At 42.7% G+C, this 8,318-nt stretch overlaps 1 protein-coding gene across 3 annotated transcripts in view; it reads right to left on the reverse strand.

Moving 5' to 3' along the window:
• Positions 1-8,318, reverse strand: part of cep104 (centrosomal protein 104) — a 133,779-nt gene that overhangs the window by 121,641 nt on the left and 3,820 nt on the right. The window lies entirely within an intron of this gene.

Genomic DNA, 8,318 nt, shown 5'->3' on the forward strand with positions numbered 1-8,318 from the left:
GGAATGATGTGATGACGCATACTCATGTACAGTAGGTGGCGGTATGCACCTTTTAAGTTGTTTGCAATCCGCGATAAAGCAAGAGAAGAAGAAGAACCTGGGCGAATCACAGTTTAACCTGTCACAGCTGTGGCATCTGTGAGCTGTGATCCGCCCAGGTTAAGCTGTGTTACGACATTACATTACATTACATTGCATTTAGCTGACGCTTTTATCCAAAGCAACTTACAATAAGTACATTCGACCAGGAAGATACAACCTTGAAGAAAACAGAATCATATAAGTACATCAGGTTTCATAGAGCCAAACATTTCAAGTGCTACTCAACTAGCTATAGATAAGCCAATCCTTTATTAGTATATAAGTGCTTTGTTAGTAATTCTATCGCTCGAAGTGGAGTCAAAAGAGATGAGTTTTCAGTCTGCGCCGGAAGATGTGCAAGCTATCTGCTGTCCTGAGTTAAAAACAACAAGGGAATTAAGAACGTATTGTTTGAATTATATGAGCATCTATGATCTGACTGTAACTCAGATATGCTTTGATGCTTAACATATTTTCCTCCATTAATCTTTTTCAAGACTCATGAGAGTATCAACATGTCCAACTTTATGATGGAGGCAAACATTTCCTTTATCTAAAAAAGGGTAAGCTAGCAGATAACTGCTCCAACTACAGCCCATTTTTCCTGGACAAAGATTATTGTTAATAATACTGAGCAGAAGATTTAAAGGTATCCTCTTATATAACATTTCACCGTTCAGACGGTCTTTATATTAGGTCATAACTCTTGAGATAGTTTAAGTAGACCCCTAAACCTGATACAGTGGGGCACAAAGTTGAGGACAAATCTGTAGTGATTTCCTCCGACGCAGAGACGGCTCGATAGGATTGAGGGCCTTATCTGTTGGGTTTCCTTTGATAATGTATTTGAGAATTGTATCATTATTATTTTGTGGACAAAAAAGTACAATATTGGCATCCAAAATGTAGTGGAGTGGACGTATTAATTAGCATGAAGAATATAGTAGTTTAAGTACCTTGAAGTTGTACTTAAGGACAATATTTGTTGTGTTTTCCCCGCATTTGTAATTGTTTACACCGCTTTGATTCTTCCCACCTATGTGGGATCACCCTTGTGTCTTTACCACCGGCTGATCTCCAACCTTCCTTTCCTAAGCAAAACTCTGGAAAGAGTGGTTGCCGGCCAACTCCATCTGTACATGTCCAACCATGAGCTCTATGAGCCCTTCCAATCCGGCTTCAGAAAGGAACACTGCACTGAGACCGCCCTCATCAAGATCACCAAAGATCTTCTCATTGCTGCTGACTGGCCGTCTCCGCATCCTTATCCTCCTGGACCTCTCTTCAGCATTTGACACCATCTCTCACAACATCCTCCTCCTCCGCCTCTCAGACCTCCTAGGTGTCACTGGCACAGCGCTGTCTTGGTTCACATCCTACCTCCATAACAGGAAACAGTTTGTCTCCATCAATGGCTCTAATTCACCCTCGGCCCCAGTCCACCACGGTGTAACCCAGGGCTCTGTGCTTGGCCCCCTCCTGTTCACCATTTACATGCTCCCCCTCGGCCAGATCATCCGACATCATGGACTCAATTTCCACTGTTACGCTGATGATACCCAACTGTATCTCAGTACTACTCCACAGGCTCCAGCATGTTAAAAACTGTGCTGCAAGGGTACTCACACATACAAAGCCGTGGCAGCACATCACTCCCACCCTCATCCACCTCCACTGGTTCGCTGGTCAAGTCCTGCATAACATACAAAATCCTCCTCCTTACCTACAAGTCCCTCCATGCCCATGCTCCCCAGCACCTATCGGACATCCTTCGCCCACATGCCCCACCCCGGAACCTGCCGTCTTCAGACTCTGGCCTGCTTAACACCCCCTGCACCAAACTGCGAACCTTCGGGGACAGAGCCTTCAGCGTGGCAGCCCCCACCCTCTGGAACGCTCTCCCTGCGGAGATCTGCAACATCCCCACGCTTAACGCCTTCAAAAGGGCCCTCAAGAACCATCTGTTTACTAAGGCCTTTGGCCCCTAATCTATTTGTTGTTTTGTCTGTCTGACTGGTTGTCTGACTGCCTTTTGTTTTTGTTATGTTTGTTTTGCCCCTGTTCTTCTTTGTAACGCGAGCTTGGGTCTCATGAAAGGCGCTATATAAATCCAAGCTATTCTTATTATTATTATGACCAGGAAGAAAAAATTGGCAAAAGAAAAATCTTCAACGAGGCATTCTGGGGCAGCATAGACAGGTCTTTTCTGTGTTAGAGTTTTACTCGCTACAGGGTGTACTTTGAGGGTTTGTGACTTTGCAAACCGTTTACATGCAGAAGAAGCTACATAACACACAAGGGGACGGGTAATAACCAGAAAAGCATGTCATGGGACCTTTAAGGTTGAGATTTGTTTGTTGTCAAATGTCAAGGAGGTTTTTATCGGGAGCAGAATTATCCACAGAGTTTCCTCCTCTATATAACAAATAGAGCCAGAGATTAAAAAAGTAAAATACTGACCAAAACATTCATGTTAAAATGGTCAGGTTTAGCAGACATTGAATTTAAAAGCAGCAAGCTAACCACTAATGTTTGCTCAGCTTCCTTCATCCGGGGGGAAATGTATGGTTAAAAACAATTAATATCTCAAAAGTCTATTGTAAGAATGTTGCCTATACCTGGATCAAAATGCAATATATGATTCTGGCAAATATCAAAAAGACTGTTAGCTCGATTGAAAGCAGCGATTTTTCTAATTAAAGATGTTTTTAATCAAATGTGAGTACACAATTTATAATGTATAACATAAGTCTGGTCGGTTTGAGTATATTCAAATTCAGAATCCTTTTTTTGGAGGCAATAACGGCAGCTTCAACATATCCACAATTGGAGAAAGCTTCCGTTTACCATCATCCCTTACACTTTTGAATGGCTGTGTGAGTACGAGGAACAAAATTCCATTCCCCTCCATTGCATTTGACAAATGTGCGTGGCTTGATACCCCCTAGAGGTAAGGTAGAAGATACCTTTTTCTTAATAATTTAAATAACCAACACTTTTAAAATACAATAAGCTTCCCTGCTTTGTCTGCACCACAGTGTCCCTCCGCAGGACAAACACAACGTGCGCTCACAGAACAGATACAAGAGAACAAGATCTAGCCGACCCTCCAGGAGAGATCGCTGCTACGGTGGAGGTGCTCAGAGTCGGATTAGCGGAGCAACAATGCACGGCCTGTTCACTGGAATCTGTGCGAGTGTGTGTCTGTGTCTCTCTCTGTCTGTGTGTGTGTGTTTTTGTGTTTTAAGGTGCTCTCTCTCCTCCAGAACCTGTCTGTCTGCAGAACTATCTGATTTCACCGGCTAACTAAAGGCCTCCTGTGTGATTACATACTATCCTGCCTTTGTGTCTCATTACTACATTCCTGACACATACACACACACACACACACACACACACACACACACACACACTGAGACTCGACCAAGGACACACGAGGGGATAGTGGTGTTTGAGCGGCTTGGAAGCCCCCTGTACTCGGAAAGTCTGCTACCTCGGGGTGGCGAGACCTTGCGAGTATGTGGGGCTTACGCCTCTAGACGTTGTATTTATGGTCGAATTGTTATCGTGTTGGTGGTCTCTCAGGGGGTTTTTTTTTTTCTCGGCCTTTCCCCGCCCCCGCGCCGGGGGGGAGGGTGTCTTGGTACGACAAATGATGGAGACCGGGGATTAGGGAAGTGCTCAAAACAGACCTGACTGCACCAAACAGGGACTGACCGGATGCAACAAGGACGAAGATTGGCGGGGACATAGATAGAAACATTGGTGTTGGGCGGTCGATATCCCAGACGTACTTTCCGCCGATATTTGTCTGTGGTTTCGTAAGAATAATAAACTACGATCTGGTCCTTCTTTTTTAACCGTTTTCTTTTTAGAAGTTGCTCCGTACAGACCCCCGTTGCGTTCTGTCCGGCAAGACACAATCTCAAAATGAGCGATGTCCACACTGAAACTCCCATCAACTGAAACGTTTTGGCAATGTTACGTCTTCTTCCGATGTTATTGTGTGGTGCCCTCGCCCATTATTGGTCTTTTCGTTAAGTGCCCTCGGAAATTCACAACTCTAAAACAAGACAACGTTTACAGTTCCTCCAAAAATAGCCTTCTCTCGTTTTAAGGTGTCTCAAACGGAGGAGATCATTATTTTATCTCGGTCTCTAATTTTTTTCATTTTATGACTGGTTTTGTAAGTACAATTTTACCAGTCCAAATCGTCTGTAACTTAAATTTTCGTCGTTCGATTGGTGATTACAAACGAGTCGAAGGAAGTAGGCCCCCCTTTACATACCAATTTTTGTTAATTATAGAGTTTTCAGATAACATTCTTACAACGGATATGGACCTAGTTTTACGTTATATACTAAGACCGTTTATAGTTTTTCTGACAATCGAGCTAACTTTCGTCGCTAAAAAGATTAATTTCTACAAAAATTAGTTTACACTCATGTGTTAAATATTACATATTGTATTCAGACCAGCCAAACTCATATAAGTTTAAGTCTTAGGAAAAAAACCTCCGTTATTGCCGTCGAAGTTGTATAGGTGTTAACCTCTTTCGAAGGCAAATGGTAGTAGGGAATGTGAAAACTTACCGACACACTCATGCTCCTTGTTTTAAGGTAAGGGGAGGTAACGTAAACTGTTTACACGCACCGAACTATGGGGGATCTCCATTCCATCTTCTATGGAAAAAGAATTATTAAATTTATTGGTTGTGAAAATTTTATGTTATTCGAAGGGACGAAACAGACGTGGTGTCACAGGGAGGCGTCCTGTTTGTGTTGCACGCGAGTGTCTTGTCTATGTTCTCTTGTTCTAGATCGGCTGGGAGGTCCTCTCTAGCGACGATGCCACCTCCACGAGTCTCAGCCTAATCGCCTCGTTGTTACGTGCCGGACAAGTGACCTTAGACACGCTCACACACAGACACAGAGAGAGACAGACACACACACACAAAAACACAAAATTCCACGAGAGAGAGGAGGTCTTGGACAGACAGACGTCTTGATAGACTAAAGTGGCCGATTGATTTCCGGAGGACACACTAATGTAGGATGGGTCGGAGACACAGATTAAACGTATAGTCATTGGTTTTGTGTTGTGTATTGTGTATGTGAAGATAACCGATCGAGAGGTTGTGTACCTTACACTATCCGATTCCCCACCCTGTAGAGATTCTCTAACTGGTTAGTTTTGTCTCGGCCGGTCGATTGGTTAGTCTCGTCTGACCCGAGACCAAAGTCTGTCTCCCACTTTTCTCCACGACGTCGTGTCCGTCATACTCTTGTTATGGTGGTGTTGTGTGTGATGAGATGATGATGTGATGTGATGTGTGTGTGTGTGTGTGTGTGTGTGTGTGTGTGTGTGTGTGTGTGTGTGTGTGTGTGTGTGTGTGTGTGTGTGTGTGTGTGTGTGTGTGTGTGTGTGTGTGTGTGTGTGTGTGTGTGTGTGTGGTAAGTCCATTTGTGCACACGTATATCTGTACGAATATATCACATAAGCCACATTAAGTCATGTAGGAGGGGTATATTTATAGATTATAAATTTTTCCGTTTATCGTAGTATTATCCTTGTAACGAGTCTTAGGTCGAATATTTCCTATGTGTTTATTATATGGAATGCACTGCTTAATAAAGTGGTAAGCACAATGGTAAAATTTTTCGGTTTCAAGTTTGACAGTATCAGGGGTCGTTTACCTACTTCTGTAGTTAGTTGAGTAATGAATCACTGACTACTGTCTGACTACTCGTACAGAGTATTTTGGTGTCGTGTTGTCGGGGTAGATTACGGCTCGTCTATCTTCAAGTCACTTCCCACTGACTCACGTCTCTCACGAGTGAATGTTATCACAATTTTCGTAACAGTAGGTTTCTTAGAGGGTGTTGTAATTACCGGTGGTTTCGTTGGACTTTAGTATTTATGTACACCATCTTGTCTTTTTTTATATAGTTACGTACACTGTTTTCCTACACAACCCTCTAATTATACCATTTATGAAATGTCGTAAAATTCCATTTTATGATAATTAATTCCCTATCCAACCACTTATGTATCCGAGAATAAGTAGTTTTTAGTACACTTTTATCTGGACTAACACTACTAATACTACCTCCAAGGACTTCTAAGAGTCCATCAAGTGTGAACAACGCGCTACCGCGGTGCACCTCGACTCGAAGTTGAGTGGGGTACTTTCGGGCGAGAAGAGATACAGGCTTGTTGTTAACGCATCCACGCACCATTGTAATGGTAAGTCAATCTAGGCAGTATTCTCTTGTTTACAATTAAGATAGTACATATCCTTACGACGTCCTCTAATTAAACAACCTTCCGGTCTGGACATTCTGAGTCCCGCTCCAAGCGAAACTCCGGTTTTAAGTATAAGGTGAACCTCTAATAACGCACTCATAATTTTTTCTTTGTTACAAATAGGTTAAATTAGAGTCGTTTCTTGTGCGTGTAAAGCCTAATAGTTATTTCGTAAAGATTCATATGCTATATATTTTGGTAGTGATAAAATCGGTAGTACGTGCAATCTGTCGACCGCCGAGTATTGACATGCCTGAAAATCACCCGTGATAAGGACTTCGTACGCTATTGGCATTTTCCTATGCACCTATGATAAGTAGTTAATTGTAGTCCGTCTACCCATGTATAAGACGCGTTTTGTTATAAACAGTATTGTCGTCGTGGAGGTGTGTTTTATAAGACGATTGCCACATGAAACGAAGACCAAAAAGTTAACTATGGGCGTAAGAGTGAATTGGGGGCCGGGCGCGGGGGGGGGGCGGGGGCAACTTATGCAGGACTATTGTTAGTGGGTTTTGCGTTAACATCCTCCTAAAACTTATTTGTATATGATATAGGTCAGATCATCTCTAGGTAGCGCTCCAGTTATACTAAATTAATTGTCTGCATTTTGCCTAACGACAATCTATTAGTTTTCCCTACAACTACCTTGTCAATGAGAATTTTCGTAGAAACGCCTAGGGACTTCCTACACGGGACCTTAGTTTTATGTATGTGCATGTTTTAGGACATCTGTTTTATAACTTAACAGGGGACGTCTACAACTTACTAATAGGGTTCTAGAATGCTATGTACGCAGTCCTTATCACATTTGGACATGCGATACGGCGTGACATTTGTCACGTCTTCATTTTCACAAATAATAATTGAAATCTTTGTAACGTAAATTAAGAAGTTATAGCTTTAACCACAAGAAGCACTTCTATTTAACGACTTTTGTTACAATAGAAAAATTTGTGGTTTAGGTTAGCTTTGATTGGGTAACCTTAACAGTTCTGTCGCCTACGGAATAGTCCGACCTGGGAGGTGTTTATATTAGCGGGACGGTCGAAGATATTCAGTGCTTCTATTGTTAACTAACACGTAAAGATCTCATCATAGATACATAGCGTCTCTGAAAATTGCACTTCCGTTGGACATGACGAGGGTGTCGGCCAGAACGCCTGTACTCTTCTCAAGTTTCGAGCCCTCAACTTCTGTCAGGTGCACTGCGGTAGCTTGTATGGACTCCTTATGGCAAGTGTCCTTGGGTACAGTTGGTTAGTAAGTGCTCGTCTCCCAATGTGTTAAGCAAGTGTACTAAAACTATATTATTGTTCATCATCTTATGGTTGGGGAGAGGGGTAATTTTACGACATTCATAATGGTATAATTGAGGGTTGGGGAAACGGTACGTAACTAATAAAAAAAGAACAAAGATGTGTACATAATAACTAATCACGAACCCCGTAATTACACCCCTCTAAGACAACTACGTGACGAAAATTGACCTTCACTCGTGAGAGACGTGAGTCGGGGAAGTGACTGAGATAGACCGAGCAATCTCCCCGACAACACGCACCAAATACTTTACGGAGTAGTCAGACGTATAGGAGTCGACTACGGAACCTAAGAGTAGGTACACCCTGATACTACAAACGGAAACGAAATGTCTGGTGTTACCCTTTATTAAGCAGTGCATCCATATATAAACACAATCGAATTCGACTACGCTCGTTACAGGATAATACACGAACGGAATAAATTATATCTATAAATTACCCCTCCGACTGCCTTAATGTCGCTTTGTGATCATACCTCGTACGTATACGTGCACTAAATGGTCTTACCACACACACCCACACACCACACCAACCCCAACACACACACACAAAACCACACACACACACACCACCACCACCCACACACCAACCACACACCACACACACCCA

Source organism: Notothenia coriiceps, unplaced genomic scaffold (genome assembly GCF_000735185.1).
Source record: "Notothenia coriiceps isolate Sejong01 unplaced genomic scaffold, NC01 NC01_scaffold00000339, whole genome shotgun sequence".
NCBI lineage: Eukaryota > Metazoa > Chordata > Actinopteri > Perciformes > Nototheniidae > Notothenia > Notothenia coriiceps.